Consider the following 17,227-nt stretch of genomic DNA (forward strand, 5'->3'; position numbering starts at 1 on the left):
AAAGTGCTACCAAACCCAGGAGCCTTCTTAAGAATCATGGGAATTGGGGTGCCTGGGTTGCTCAGTCATTAAGCGTCTGCCTTTGGCTCAGGTCATGATCCCAGGGTCCTGGAATTGAGCCCCACATCGGACTTTCTGCTCCTTGGGAAGCCTGCTTCTCCCTTTCCCACTCCCCCTGCTTGTGTTCCCTCTCTCGATGTGCCTCTCTCTGTCAAATAAACAAATAAAATCTTAAAAAAAAAAAAAAAAGGATCATGGGGATTACGAGCTTGGATGGTCCTTGGAAATGATCCTTGTGTTCAGTTGATAAACCAGAGGCCCAGAGAGGTAAAATAAATTGCCTGGGATTAAACAGATAAATTGTGGAAGAGATCTTTTTGTCTTAGCCCAGTGCTCTTAAGAAGTTTCAAGGTGGGTGGTGTTGGGCTGTGGAGCAAAACTGAAGTACACTAGTTGCAGTAGGCAGAAAACATGCAGATATGATATCAGAAGCCATCTCTGTTGACCCACAGCTCAAACTAGACCACATGCAAATCTGATAAACTGGTGTGTGTTCATGCACACGTGTCTGTGTGTTTATTTTTAAAAAAATGTTTCTAATGGCATATACCTAGGAATTTACTTTTGAGGTGTTATGAGTCAATTAATTACTTTCTTTTGGGAACCTGTTTCAAATTTCTTAATCTTATGCAAGTTATAATATAGAAGACTCCTGAATTTTCTTCTGAGATCAGCCAGTTGTACCAATCTTAGAAAGCTAGCTTACAATAAAATTGTGTTGTTTTTAGTGATTATTACTAAAGGCTCAAAAATCGTCCTTTCCCAAGCTTCTTTGAAATTTGGAAAGGAACATCCAACTCACTAGTCTGGTCTCTGTTTCCTTGGTCGCCTTTTTTGGCTATAGAATATTTTTATTTTCTCTTCAACTTTTTCTTGAAGAACTCCTCAAAGTCCCCTGAAAGCAGCGGAAAGTTCTTACCAATGGATCTGGGCACAGTGAGGGGTGGATTCCGTGTGCTGGCCAGCCTACACTGTGCCAGACAGACAGGGAGACTTGGAGGAATCAAGGGAGGAAACTGAGGCAGTGTCCATGTGGAGAAAGGTGGCTGGCTCTTACAACCGTGTGTTGAACATACTTGGTTCTTTTGGAATGTTCTGGTTAGAGGTTCAAGTATCAGATCCCTGAGTGTGACCAAAATTGGTCTCCTGGCTGTGTCAGAGATTCTGTAAGCCATCTAGTATCCTATAATAAAACAATTTCTGTTTGTGTTAATCTTCTCAGGCTGCCATAACAAAACCATAGACCAGGTGGCTTGAGGAACAGAAATCTATTTGCTCATAGTTCCAAAGGCTAGAAGCCCAAGATCAAGGTCCAACAGGGACAGTTTCTGGTGAGAACTCTTTCTGGCTTGCAATTGACTGACTTCTTGCTGTACCCTCACATGGCAGAGAGGAACAAGCTGTCTAGTGTCTCTTATTAGAAGGACAGTCCTATTGGATCAGGACCCTGCTCTCATGATCTTATTTCTGTAAAGGCCTGTTTCCAAATATGGTCACATTTGGGGTTAGCACATCAACATATGAATTTAGGGGGTATACAATTCAGTCCGTTGTGCAATTTAATCTATCAGAATGGATTCTGATTTTGGCAGTAAAGAATCTTGACCAAAATACATGGGATAAATTTCTGTTTTAAAACTTGAATTTAGAAGAACCAGATGCTACTGTATAATCTTTTTACTACATTTGATCTTGAATCTTTACTATTAATGTTAAATCTACTAGCTATCCCTCAACAGTAAGTATGGAAACAAAACAGAAGCTGAAGACTCCTACTTCTTTTTTTTTTCTGTTAATGTATTATTTCAAAATTTTAATTAAAATTACTGGGGTATAATCCACATACAATAAAACTAAAATACACTAGTTTTAAAAATAGGACGTTTGACTAATGTATGTATACATAGAACCACTATCACGTATTAGATGTAGAACATTTCCATCACTACAAAACATTTTCTTATGTCCTTTCCCAAAGAAAAGTAAGTTTATAAATTTAAGGTATAGATTGGACCATAACCCAACCCAGGCAATCCCTGATCTAATTTCACTATAGTTTAGTTTTGCCTATTCTAGAACTTCACATAAATGTAATCTTATAGTATGAAACTTATCCTGGCTTCTTTCACTTAAATATTTTTGAGGCTCATCTATGTTGTGGAATGTATACATAATCCATTTCTGTTTTATCTTTTGAGAAGCATTCCATTGTTGGCCATAACTTGTATATCTGCTGACCTATTGATGGATATTTGAGCTGTTTCCAGTTTGGGGCCATCATAACTAAAACAGCTGTGATCATTCAAATGTAAGTCTTTTTGTAGATGTAAGTTTTAATTTCTTTTGTATAAATACCTACGAGTGGAATTGGGTCATAATGTAAGTTTATGTATTACTTTATAAAAAAATTGCAAATGTTTTCCAAAGTGGTCGTACCCTCTTACCTCCCCAGCAGCAAAATTAAGAGAGAGAGATCCATGTCTTCACTGATACCTGCTATTGTTTTAGCCATTTGTGTGGACACATAGTGATCTCAGTACACTTGGTGTTTTCTTTGTGGCTAATGTTGATACACTTAAGATCTACTTATTTCATATTTCCTGTAGTTCCATATCCAGCCTAAAATCCTTCTCTCTTTCATTTTTAGTCTTTATATTTTTCATTTATTCTGGCTTTAGTGTGTCTTAGGTGATACCCATTTTCTTTCATATGTGTCCGTGATTATGTGTGAGTCTTGCATTTATTAATAACCTTTTGAATTGAAGCTTATTAAAAAAGAGCCTCAATATGACAACCTGACTTATGAAGGTACCTCCTTGTTTTCTTTCTCATGGTGTAGGTTATAGTAAAAGCCAGAATTCCTTGCCATGTAGAATCATCTTAGAAGCTGTTGCTTTTTCTACTATGCCTTGTAAATTTCTAAACTCAAGGTACAAACTGGACCAAACCCATACTTTTAATTCTTTCAATTATTTCTTTATAAATTCAACAACAACAACAATAACAACAAAAACAACCTGCTGTTTACTTATTCTGTGCTAGGCATCTTTCTAGGCAAAAGTGATGCAACAATGAACAAAGCAAACATATAGTGTTAGGGAAGATTCTAGATGCCATATAGCCTAGATATTTTCTATTAGAGTTTTCTGAGTGTTTGTTTTCTCGTGTTTTTGTTTTTTCAATTTAATTAACTCGTGATGGATTGCTTGAACATATTTATTGAGCACTTACATATGGAAGACACTGCAGGGAAACAAAAGGAATGAATAAATTCAATGGATTTTGGTCTTACATGGGGAATAGTTATTAGTTGAGTAAAAATGACCTGATAGGAATGTCACTAGGTGCTAGGAATACCCTTCTCAGGAAAACAAGACATGGTCCTGGTCTTTTTCTAGGTGTGGCAGGGGGAGGCAGACATTACTCATTACTCAGACATGGACTATAACAAGAAGATCCAGTATGATAGATGGCATGTATTGTTCGTTGAAGACCTTGCAGAGGAAGTAAAATCCAAGATAATTGAACCTAAGAAAGAATCAACCATATAAAAGAAGAGAACATTGAGGCCCTCATCCAGAGGGAGCATAACATGTTTGAGAAGCTGATAAAGGCCACTGTGGCTGGAGTTGGGGAAAAAAAGCACACAAATGTTAGTTTTGCTCTTCAGTGCACTGCAGTCTGGCTTTTGCCTGTGATTATCTACTGCTGTTGCTCCTGCCAAGTTCAACAATGATTTTCTAGCTGTGAAATCTAATGGGTGCTTTTCATTCTTCGTACTACTTGGACTCTTTCCATCACTTACTACTCCCTCCAATATGAAGCTTTCACCTTGATTTTAGGATTCCACAACTGATGATTCCCTTCTCCATGACACCTTCTCAGTCTACTCTTCTGTAGAAGAGAGATGAGCCTCCCCAGATTTTGGCTGTTGTCAGTATTTTTGGTGCTCCACCTGTCCCCATTTAGTCATGCGTGATGTCATGATCTATGGTGTCTGTCCAACAGGAAAACACTGCACTCTGCTTTGGTAATTGTGGTGGCTGAAATGGGTCTCCAAAATTTTAGAAGTAATTGTATATCCAAGTTTCTCTTAGGTATAATTTTTTCCTCTATTTTATGTTTTTAACCTAAGTAGACCTTGCTAATCAAAGCTCTACTCTTATTGTTGGCTTACCATGTAGCCAGGCACTGTATTAGATACTACTGAACAAGACTACAGTTTTCTGCTGTAATTGTGCTTCTAGCCCACAGGCCATCTTTTCCTGGACATATTTCTGGAACCTTGATACCTTGCTAAGTACCCTCATTATGAGGCATTATTGTACCATGTGTTTTCCTCTTGTATAACACTGTTCTGTTCCTTCTTCTTTTAGAAACACTAATATGCCATAGTCTCAGAATACAGGTGGGCAAAAGAAAAGGGGGTGTGGTAATGGCATGATCACATCACTGTATATCACAGGTTGAGTGTTTTTCTGCCTTATGTACTGAAAATTGATCTAGGGGTCAGGCACATAAATATTCAGGCTTTTCTAACATAGGCATGGGTGGGCAGCAGGCAGGGGAAGTTGAAAATTCTAGAGGGGATATTCATATGGAGAGGGCAGCAGTGGGGAAGAACTGTGAACTCAGAGGGCAACACAGAGGGATGGGGAAATGATGCCTCAAACTCACTCCCCTCCCTCCATTTGAGGTCCTGTCCCTTGATGAATCCAACCAGAAGCCAGAAGGCAAAGAAGAATTTTGATTTAGTCTATATGTATCCATTTTCCAGGACATAGGGGAGGATAGAGACTGGTGAAGAATGGATCTGAAATCACTAACAGGAAGAACATGAACATACATATTATATAGATGCTATAATATGTCTAAGCTATCAAGTTCCTTAAAATCCATTGCACAGTATAATGTGCAGTATAATTCAGTTTATTTTGATAGGCCAGTAGTCCAGATTTCTATTAATGGCTATTACTAATTGCTGAAATCAGTTATTAAGATTGATTAATCCAATTTCCTTTAGATTTAAGAGAATGGTTAAATATCTGTCTTCAGTTGTTTAATGCTAAGGCTGCCTAAAGGTAGAACACTTGGCTCTTTGAATATATTAGTTCTGTATTCCTTTGGTCCTGGATAAGAGAACGGCACATTCTGGAACCTGTTCTGAGTGAGGAAATTACCAAGTGAAAATGTTCTAATGCTAAATCAGGAGACTTCCTAATATAGCTTCCCCTGATATATAAAAAGCTTGGAAGTCATCACAATAGAGGAATAATGTTAGCAAAGAAATGGAAACTCAAATAATCAAAAGAGAGTTTAAGAAATCAAAAATATAGTAACAGAAATGAAGAATGCCTTTGATGGGCTTATCGGTAAATAAAACTCACCTGAAGAAAAAATTAGTGAGCTGAATACATGTCAGTGAAAGCATTCTCAACTGAAATGCAAAGAGAATAATAATAATAATAACAAACCAGAACATTCAAGAATTGTGGGACAATTGCAAAAGATATAACATACGTTAATTAGATTATCAGAGGGAGAAAAAAGAAGAGACCAGAAAAAATATTTAATGATGGCTGAGAATTTCCCCAAATTAGAGATATCAAATCACAAATCTGGTTAGCTCAGAGAACACCCAGAAGGATAAATATAAAAACAAACCTATCCCCAGAGTTATCATTCAAATTGCAGGAAACAAAGAGAAAATCTTAGAAGAAACCCAGATACTGAGGGTATTTATGGCCAAAAGACATGTTCTGAAACAAACATGATAAGTAGTTCTTTAGGAAGAGGAAAAATGAGGGTCAGAAACTTGGATCTACATTAGGAAAGGAAGAGGATTGGGTTATAGTCCTTAAAATAATAATAATAATAATAACACTGTATCCAGGTGATTATAGCATATGGTTAAGTGAAGTAAATGGTAAGAGTATTAGTCTGCTATAAATAAATGCCACTTATTGGGTGGTTTAAACAGCAAACATTTATTTCTCACAGTTCTGGGGGCTGGGAAGTTTCAGAGAAGGGTGGTGGCCCATTGGCTTTGTGAAGGTCTTCTTCCTGGAGTCTAGATGGCTGTATTCTTTCTGTGTCTTCACATGGCTGAGAGAGAGAATGTGCTCTGCTTTTTTCTTTATTTTCTTTCTCTTCCCATCATAAAATCATGCCCCACCCTCATGATTCCTTCAAAATGTAATTACCACCCAAAGGCCCTATCTCCAAATACCATCACATTGGAGGTGAGGGGTTCAACATATGAATTTGTGCAAGGGGTGTGGGGGTGGGTATACAATTCAGTCGATAGCAGATAGCAGTGTCATAAGGGATACAAAGGAACCATTAGAAATACTCTGTTATAAGGTACTTGAAATGGTACAGTGTTATTTAAAGATAAAACTGGCTTAATTAAAAATGTACATTATAATAAGAAATCCATGAGCAATAAAACAAAGGTATAATTGATATGCTGGGAGAGTTGATAAAATACTATCATGTAAAATGCTCAATTAAAATGAGAGAAGACAAAGAGGGTAAGCAAAAAGGAACAAAACACAAATTCAGGGAATAGAGTAGTTACAAAAAGCTTCATTATTAGTTCAATTATATCAGTAATCACTTCAAATCTGAATGGTCTAACTACAGTGATAAAAAGACAGATTATCAGAACAGATAAAAAATATCAACTATATCTTGCCTATTTGAATCCCATTTAAATATAAAACTCAGGTGAAAAATAAAAAGAAGCAGAATGTTATACAATGCCAGCACTTAATGCTATGTGTATGGCAGAAGTATAAGAAACAGTCAGAAGCACCTGGGTGGCTCTGTCAGATAAGTATCAGACTCTTTTTTTTTTCTTTTTTAATATTTATTTATTTGACAGAGAGGGAGAGAGATCATAAGTAGGCAGAGAGGCAGGCAGAGAGAGAGAGGGGGAAGCAGGCTCCCTGCTGAGCAGAGAGCCCCATGCGGGACTCAGATCCCAGGACCCTGAGATCATGACCTGAGCTGAAGGTAGAGGCTTAACCCACTGAGCCACCCAGGCGCCCAAGCATCAGACTCTTGATTTTAGCTCAGGTCATGATCTCAGGTTGGTGAGATCGAGTCCTGCACAGGGCTCTGCACTCATCAGGGAGTCTGCTTGAGATTCTGTTCCTCCCACACCCCTCTACTCCTTCACTCTCACTCTCTCTCAAATAAATACATCTTTTCTTTGAAAAGAAAAAAAAAGAAGGAATGGAGTCAGATTTACATGCTGTTCCTTTTATAATTGGAAAATCTAGAGAATCAGCATTCACCAAAATTCTTTTTTTTTTTCATTCACCAAAATTCTGATGGTGAGAAGAAATAGAATAATTGCCAGTTTTAGCATTAACTAAGTCTTAGGGATGGTGATTTCATTACTGCACATAAAAAGCAAACATCAGAATACATTAGAATAATTCTTCAGAGTTATCCACAATTCATGTTCAGTGATATTTTAGATCACATTTGTCTTGAAGAATAAAAGAAAGCTAATGTGACGAGCAAAGGGAATAAAATCCTAAATAGGCTGACTACATAATTTCCTCCTCCCTTTGCTCTTTTAAACCTGTTACATTAGTTGTGAGGCCCTCTCCTTTAAAATTAGTGACTTCCTTTAGATATCAAAAGTAAATTCAGTCTATATGATAAGGAATCACAAAGACATTTATTCTGACTCTTCAAGAAGTATAGTTGGGGAACATTCTAACAGCTGACATGATGTTCTTTCTTATGACACTCCTCTGATTATCATTTTGAAGTGCCACCCACAGATTACTCTTCTCTTTGTCTTGTCAAGAAATGATGTTGAAAATATGAAAGGTTGCTAAGTGCTTTTGTGGAAATAACAAGGCAAAAATACACTATTTAAAAAATTTCCATGCCATAAAACAAAAGAGCACATCATGTCATGTCTCTCCATTTATATTCTTACAATGCACATCTTGTTAAAATGTACTGAATTGAAAGGACTCGTTCTTTTAGAGGAAGTGGCACACATATTTTGTACCTTGACTTTAATACACACATAATTTCCTTCAAATAACATTTTGAGAATTTAGAATATTTTTATATGTCAGACTGAATTTTGGAAAACTGTTTAATCAGGCTGTAAGCACAACTTGAATTTAGGAGGTTAACTACTTTGTAGCTCTTTATACATTTCTCATAAGGATGAGAGCCTTGGGACGCCTGGGTGGCTCAGTGGGTTAAATCCTCTGCCTTTGGCTCTGGTCATGATCCCAGGGTCCTGGGATCGAGCCCCACATTGGGCTCTCTGCTCAGCAGGGAGCCTGCTTCCTCCTTTCTCTCTCTCTGCCTTCTTCTCTGCCTACTTGTAATCTCTGTCTGTCAAATAAATAAATAAAATCTTAAAAAAAAATGAGAGCCTTATATGTTCCAAAAGAACATTTCAGATATATAACATACTTTGTGATTTTCTGTACATATATTGTTAATATAAAAAGATTCAGAAGACATTCCTGAATCCTTGTGCTCTGTAAGTAAAGGAGTATGATTGCACCAAGAAATTGAGCCTATCTTACTGCAGGCATCCTTATTCCCAGAGTAGAGATAATGTATGGAATAGTTTCCTTACCCATCTGACAGAACTATTTGGTAATGAAATAAGATGTATATACATTGTATATTATTGACATAATAAACATATTTATTCTCTATATCTTTTATATATGTATATAAATGTCTTCTATTATTGAAGTAATTCTTATTGCTATAGTGCCTTAATTCTAGCTTTGTTAGTGTGTTCTTGACCAAGTACTTCTAGGTAAATATAGCTTGGCTTGCAGAAAGTCCAATAATAACCAGATAAATTTCTCTTTGCTCCCCTCTTCCAGGGAAAATATAAATAAACACACAAGTTAGAATTCTGCATAGTACTGTTTATTTTATGTGTCTACCAGTAGGTTTCCATAGGCAGTTTCATTTCATTTCATTTCATTTCATTTCATTTCTGGGAGAAGTGACTTACATCTACACTGTAAACTTTTCTAGGGTCTCAAGGGCCAAAACTGTTAAATGAAAATGGTATGTTATTCAACTGATGATTTTATGAGAGAGCAGCATCTGTAAATTTACAAACACTGACAAAGGTTAAAAGCAAGTGAGAAGGGTGTTGCAAGCTTATAGCTAATCATGGTTTGTACCAATAGGGAATTGACAGTCTCAGCTGAGGTTGTGCTGAAACTAAAGGTTGCTGACTCTATTACTAGAATTAAATGTAACTGCTTAGTTTTCTGCTGGAGGCATGAACATTTTTTTTAAAGATTTTATTTATTTGTTTGACAGAGAGAGATCACAAGTAGGCAGAGAGGCAGGCAGAGAGAGAGGGGGAAGCAGGCTCCCCACTGAGCAGAGAGCCCAATATGGTGCTCAATCCCAGGACCCTGGGATCATGACCCAAGCCAGGCAGAGGCTTAACCCACTGAGCCACCCAGGTGGCCTATGAACATTTTATTTTTAAGAAGAGTAACTATCTCACATAACTCTTTATCTTGGCTATTTGTTTAATCAATACTTTATGAAACTGTGCCACTCTCTTTACTTACTATGGTTCTATGAGGTATTAATAGGAGAGTGCTCTCTATTATTCCAGACAAGTAAAACCAAAGTCTTGAATATTTAATATTTTATTTGGCTTTGAAAAGTAAACCACCAAAACAAGATAAGTCTGGGACATCTTGTAGTATCAGAAAGTAAAGAAGTACTCAAAAAAAGAGAAGGAAAAATTAAAAAAACAAAACAAAACAAAAGAATGCAGACATGTCATAGAGACACAGGAGCCAATCTGAAAGAGCTCTCAATTGGCAAAGCTGGAAAAATTTAAAAGACAAAATAGATAATGTATTGAATCATATCCCAAAATATAAATATATGTGTCTACACTGATATTAAAATGATTAAGAATAAGTAAATGAGGGAGAAGTTATAGAAGAATTCTGAATAATATATGTAGCTATTTCACTTTACGGAAAGTACAGCTTCAATCTCCCACATCCATTCCCCACTCTCCATGGGCTGGTCTTAGTAACTCAATTCTGTAGACTAGAGTAGGGAACACACACACACACACACACACACAGCCATGTTGGGAATACCCAGCATAAACTACCTTAAACCAGTGATGAAAATTTACATCTGCAGTGATGTTATGTGGACATCATGTATTCCTGACAGAATGTGACAATAAAAGTATTTCATCCCTGTAATTTCTCCAAATCTATAAACCAGTCTAATCATGTGAAAGGCATTAGGCAAACCCAGATGGGGGGTTTTCTGTGGAATAGCTGGCCAGTATATCTCAAGATTCTCCAGGTCATAAAGAAGAAGTTAAGGCTAGGAACTGTCACAGATGAGAGGGAATGTGAGACATGGCAATAAATGCGTTGTGATGCTCCTAATTTGGTACTGGAATAGAAAGATAACATTGACACAAAAACTGGAGTTTAGTTAATTATAATCTGCAATAGATTGAATGATTACCCACTCAAAATATATGTCCATGTCCTAATCCCTGGAATTTGTGAATGTTACCTTACTTGGAAAAAGTATCTTTGCAGGTATAATTAAGGATCTCCAGATAAGATCATTCTAGACTATCTGGGTGAGTTAAATCCGATGACATGTTCCTTATAAGATAAGCACAGAGATGAGAAGGTAGCAACGTGATGATGGAGGTGGAGAGTAGAGCCACAAATCAAGAAATTCCACCAACCACCACAAGCTGGTAGAGGCAAAGAATGAAATCTCCCTCAAAGTCTTCAGAGAAAGTGCGGCCCTGGGAATATCTTGTTTTTATGCTCTGGCCTCCAGAACTGTGGGAGAGTAGGTGTGAGTTGTTTTAAGCTACAGGTTTGTGATAGTTTATTACAGCAGCCTTAGGAAACCAATATATGTACCAATGTCAGTTTCTTGTTTTGAATCATGTACGTGGCAATGTAAACTGTTAATAAGGGAAACTAGATGAGGGGTAGATAGGAACTCTGTACTATCTTTGCAACTTTTCTGTAAATCTAAAATTACTCCAAAATAAAAAGTTTATTAAAAGAACCCTCATAGTTCAACTCAAAGAAAGGTATAAATTCTACTTCTACTTTGTTAGGAGTTAGACTTGATATTTCTTTGAATAATGTTACTACTGTGCCATTAAATATCTTACAAATAAAATCAAACATTTCTAGAAAAGAAATCTTTCAAATGGGAAACATGGGTCTGGCCAATGTTATATTTGCGTATTTGGATTTCATTGTGTTTCAGAGCTAGGGTAATTTTTCTTTGGTTTGTAGTTGATTAAGTTGAGTGGTCTTAAACAGTGCTATAAATGATGTTTAAACAAGTATCACTTGACCTTCAGTAGGCTACATTTACTCTATCCTCTTTCCTTATTCATTGATAACCAGTCAGGATTTAACTAGAGATCCAAATCAATTAGCTTTTCTTATGTCTTCCTTATAACTAAAAACGCATGACTCAAACTTGCAAGGAGAGCAAAACCCATTGTACGAGTTTCTTTATTTTAATTTAAAAAATGTGAAAATTGTCATTATGATCACCTTACATTGCTCAGACCAAAGAATAACCATTTGGGCATCATCAACCAGCCTGAGAAATGTCCTGTAAAGTTAAGATTTTTCTTTAAATATATGAACGGCTCCGGGCAGAATTTGAGGATTATTGCTGTATTTCATAAGGAAGTGATGACTTAAGGAAGGTATGGCTAACAGTCCCTCAAGAAAGTCAACCATTCGGTTTCTCCTGTGAGTGAACCTTAATGAACTAAAAAGTTATAGGGGTGAGTTAAGTACCTAGAAACAAGTGCTTAATACTCAGGAAAAAAAGAGAATCCAGTTTTTGACAGCATATTTGTAACTATAAAGCACCACAGATAGCTTTTCAGCTGTTTTGGAATTAGAGCATTCGTACTTCATTGATTACTTCATTGAAACCTCTGTGGACGCATCATGCTCTCAGCTCCACTTACTGCTTCAATCACAGTAAATTGTGAAATTCTGTATAGTGAATGCAACATAACATTTTTTTAAAGAAAGGATTTGGGTGTCTTAAGTAATTAATTCATATCTAATAAAAAAAATGACCAGATACAGTTATAACAAAATTTTTGTAAAAATTTTTATATAATACAAAACTAAAACATTCAAGGCTATAAGTTGTTAGAATAATAAATAGGCTTTTTAATTTAGTAATGATAAAGCAATGATTTTATGGGAGAAAACCTAATAAATAACACCACGATTCATGCTTGAACTATTTTTTTAAAAGTTTTCTTAGTTCAGAAAACTCAAACTAAGCCCTTTTAAGGATGTATCTCCTTGATTTATTATTTGTGAGAATACTAATTTTTAAATCTATAGACTGTCTGATTATTATATAGGTGTATTTGGCCAAAGTACTCTTATTTCCAAATAAAAACCCCTATTTGTGCTTTAAGGGAACAAAAGACTCTCAGAAACAAACAAACAAACAAACAAACAAAATACTCCAAAGTGATCGAGGCTGATAGGGAAAAAAAAATAAGCCAAATCTGTTATTTTAATTGTTAACCTTTGAAATGTATATAGTAAACCTATGGCTAAGAAAAAAGTTCTCCCATGAAATATTATGAAATTAAATAAAACATACTGGTGATATACCTCTCCTAGTGGTCACACTCATAGGGCTCACTTACTGTTAATCAGTGACATTTATTGAGTTTACCCACTATTCTCTGAGATCTTCTAGTGGGACCTGAGAGTGGCTTAAAGAGAGAGTATATCACATTTTCAGTTTCAGGGTGTCTAAATTCTTCTCTTTTTTCCTTTCCCTCCCCTCCCTTCCTCTTGCCTCCCCTTCCTTTCTTTTCTTTTCTTCCCCCCTCCCTCCCTTTCTTTCCCTCCCCCTCCCTCCCTCCCTCTCTTCCTTCCTATCTTTTTATTATTTATATTATTGTTACAGGTGCTATTATTTATGTAATGCTCATTATAATGTCCTCATAATCATCCCAGAAAATGAGACCAGGCTTTCTCAACTTTAGTGCTAATGATGTTCTGGGCCAGATAATGTTTTGTTATGGAGAAATGCCTTATGCATTTTTGGGTGAGGCCATGTGATGGTTAATTTTAGGTGTCAACTCAGCTAGGCCATGGCATCCATATATTCACATGTTCTAGATATTTCTATGAATGTGTTTTTTTGTGTGCGAATAACATTTGAATTGGTGGATTTTGAATAAAACACATTGGGGTTGGGTCTCATCCAATCAGGTAGAGGCCTCGATAGAATAAATACCTCTCCCTAACAAGAAAGGATTTGGACTTGAACTGTAACTTTTCCCTGAGTCTCCAACCTGCCAGCCTACCCTATCATATTTTGGATTTACCAAGCCTCCAAAGTTGTGTGAGCCAATTCCTTTAAATCTCACTTTCTCTCCTTCTTTCTCTTTTTCTCTCTCTTTCTCCATCTCTCTCTCTCTCTCTAATTCATTCTGTTTCTCTAGAGAACGCTGAAAAATCCAGAATTTGGTACTGAGAAATGGAGTGCTGCTATAACAAATAAACAAAATTATACAAGTGGTTTTGGAACTAGGTGATAGGCAGAAGCTAGCAGACTTTTGGAGTGCCTGTTAGCAAGAGTCTAGATCGGATTCAAGAAGTTGTTGGTAGAAATGTAGACATTAAAGATGTTTCTAGTGAGATCTCAGATGGAAATGAGGAACATGTTATTAAACATTGGAGGAAAGTGGCAAAGGATTTAGCTGAATTGTGTTCTAGTGTTATGTGGAAGATAGAATTTGTGAATGGACATTTAGCTGAGAAGATTTTTAACTAAAACATTTTTAAATGGGATCAGTTATTGAACCTTCTGACCTACTGGATCTGATTTGAATGGAATGATTTGATTCAGACCCCTGGTCCCTTTTTCTTTCTTATTTCTGCCTTTTGGAATGAGACTATCTGTCTTAGCTTGTCCACCATTATATTTTGGAAGTCTATTACTTGTCTGTTTTCACAGGATCATAACTGGAGAGAAATTTCTGCCTCAGGATGAATCATATCTTGAGTCACATCCCACTTCATTTTGCATGATATTAGATGAGATTTGGAACTTAGAGTTGATGCTAGAATGGGGTAAGAATTTGGGACTGTTTGTGGGGAGGAGAGCATAAAAGAATGAGTTCAAACTTAAATGACCATCAACTTAATATAGATTGCTATTTGCAGAAGTAGTTATATACAAACCTAATGGTAATCATATATAAAAAACCACTAATAAACATGCAAAGGATAAAGAGAAAGAAATCCAAATATATCACTAAAGAAAATCAACAAAACAAGAAAGGGAGTAACAGAAAAATGAATCAGAGAAAAATCTTGAGAAACAACCACAAAGGAAGTAATAAAATGGCAGTAAGTACATATCTATCCATAGCTACTGTGAATGTAAATGGGCTAAATGCTCCAATCAAAAGACATAGGTTGTCAGAATGTAAAAAACCAAACTTATCTATATGTTGCCTCTAGAGATACATTTGAAACCTAAAGACATCTGCAGACTGAATGCAAGGGGATGGAGAAATATATATTGTACAAATAGATAAGAAAGTCAGAGTTGCAAACAAAATCCAAAAAACCAAAACTCTGAAAAGACCACAAATAATGGAGATTAAATAATATGCTACTAAGCAATGAATGGTCAGCCAGGAAATATAAGAAAAAAAAGTTCATGGAAGCAAATGAAATTGAAAACACAGTGGTCCAAAGCTTTGGGATGGAAAAAAAGTGGCCCCAAGAGAGAAGTATATAGCAATACAGGCCTACTTCAAGAAACAAGAAGAATCTTGATTAAACAACCTAACCTTACACCTAAAGAAGCTAGAAAAAGAATGACAGACAAAGCCTAAAGCCAGAAGAGAGAAGGAAATAACACAGACTATAGCAGAAATAAATGCTATTGAAACTAAAAAAAATTAAAAAAAGAACAGATCAATGAAACCAGTAGTTGATATTTTGAAAAAAGTAATAAAATTGATAAACCTTTACCAGGAGTTATCAAAACGAAAACATAAGGGACCCAAATAAATAAAATCACGAATTAGGAGAAATATAAAAAATTATGAGATTATTATGAAAAGCTATATGCCAACAAATTGGATAACCTTAAAGAAATAGATAAATTCCTAGAAACATAAATGTACCAAAACTGAAATAGGAACAAATAGAAAACTTGAACAGACCAATAACCAGCAGTAATAGAAAATCTCCCAACAAACAAAAGTCCAGGACCAGATGGCTTCACAGACAAATTTTACCAAACATTTAAAAAAGAGGTAAAACCTTTTCTTCTCAAACTATTCTAAAAAAATAGAAAAAGGAAGAAAACTTCAAATTTCATTCCAGAAGATCAGCATTACCCTACAAAATACTAACAAACCAAACCCAACAATACATTAAAAAAATCATTCACTGCAATCAAGAGGGATTTATAATTGGGTTTCAAGAGTGGTTCAAGGGGCGCCTGGGTGGCTCAGTGGGTTAAAGCCTCTGCCTTCGGCTCAGGTCATGATTCCAGGGTCCTGGGATCGAGCCCCGCATCGGGCTCTCTGCTCAGCAGGGAGCCTGCTTCCTCCTCTCTCTCTCTCTGCTTCTCTGCCTACTTGTGATCTCTGTCTGTCAAAATAAATAAATAAAATCTTTAAAAAAAAAAAGAGTGGTTCAATATTCACAAATCAATCAATGTGATAATCACATTAATAAAAGAAAGGATAATCCCTCTGCAACAAGCCTGGCTACACTCTCACTTGCTCCCTTTCTCTTGCCATCTTGGTTTCATGTTTCCTGCACACAATGCCAGCTGAACCCACAGAAAACACCCCTGGTAAAAATCAGGAGTTACCATAGCCCCAGACTGAGACTGGGTCTGGAATAGAATCCAATGCTGATGAATCAAAACTTGAGGAACAAGATTCCACACTGGCAACCGCGTAAGCCCAGCTGGCAGCAGCAGCTGAAATTGATAAAGAACGAGTCGGTAAAGCAAAACAGAACTGAGTGAAAAGAAGTTATGGTCTACAACAGGTTAAAGGAGTCACTAGAGTCACTATCCGGAAGTCTAAGAATATCCCACCACAAAACCAGATGTCTGCAAGAGCCCAGCTTCAGATACCTACATAGTTTTTGAGGAAGCCAAGATCAAGGATTTGTCTCAGCTGGCACAACTAGCTGCTGATGAGAAATTCAAAGTTGAAGGTGTTTCAAACATGCAAGAAAACACACAGACTCCAACTGTACTGGAGGAGAATGAGGAGGAAGAGGTTGAGGAAACGTATGCAGAGGTTAAGGACAGAGAATTGGTCATGTCACAAGCAAAAGTGTCAGAAGCAAAGGCATCTGAGACCTGAAGAACAACAGGGGTGACACTGTAAATGTTATTATAGAATTAACAGTGTATCCACCTGAAAATAAGGACCATTTTTTTTTTTTGGTGTTTCAAAAGAATAATTGCAGCTTCATTTGAAATCTGTATTGTTTCTACATTAATAAAGTTATGTCTTCTTATAGGATAAAAAAATGAATTGATCAACAGAGAGATAGATAAGAGGATAAGAACCATATGATCATTCAATAAATGCAGAAAAAGCATTTGGCAAAATACAACATTGATTCATGATAAAAGTCCTCAACACCGTATGTTTAGAGGGAACATACCTCAACATAATAAAGGCGCACAGCTAATATCCTTATTGGGGAAAAACTGAGAGCTTTTCTTCTATGGCCAGGAATGAAGGGGGCTGTCCATCTTTACCACTTTTATTCTACATAGTACTAGAAGTCTTAGCTATAGCAGGAAGACAAAAAGAAATAAAAGGAAACCAGATTGGCAAGAAAGGAGTAAAACTTTCACTATTTGTAGATGGCGTGATACTATATATGGAAAACCAGAAAGACACCACCAAAAAACTGCTAGAACTGATATACAAATTCAGTAAAGTCACAGGATACAAAATTGATATATAGAAATCTGTTGTATTTCTATACACCAACAAAGACACAGCAGGAAGAGGAACAGAAAACAACTCCATTTATGGCTAGTTGTACCCAAACCAATAAGATACCTAGGAATAAACCTA

General features: G+C 36.3%; 1 pseudogene; it reads left to right on the forward strand.

The window, feature by feature from the left end:
- The first annotated feature begins 15,944 nt into the window (after positions 1 to 15,944).
- On the forward strand, positions 15,945 to 16,614 carry LOC116859559 (annotated as a pseudogene).
- Positions 16,615 to 17,227: the final 613 nt, after the last annotated feature.

Source organism: Lontra canadensis, unplaced genomic scaffold (assembly GCF_010015895.1).
Source record: "Lontra canadensis isolate GAN:19392208 unplaced genomic scaffold, GSC_riverotter_1.0 scaffold159, whole genome shotgun sequence".
Lineage (NCBI taxonomy): Eukaryota > Metazoa > Chordata > Mammalia > Carnivora > Mustelidae > Lontra > Lontra canadensis.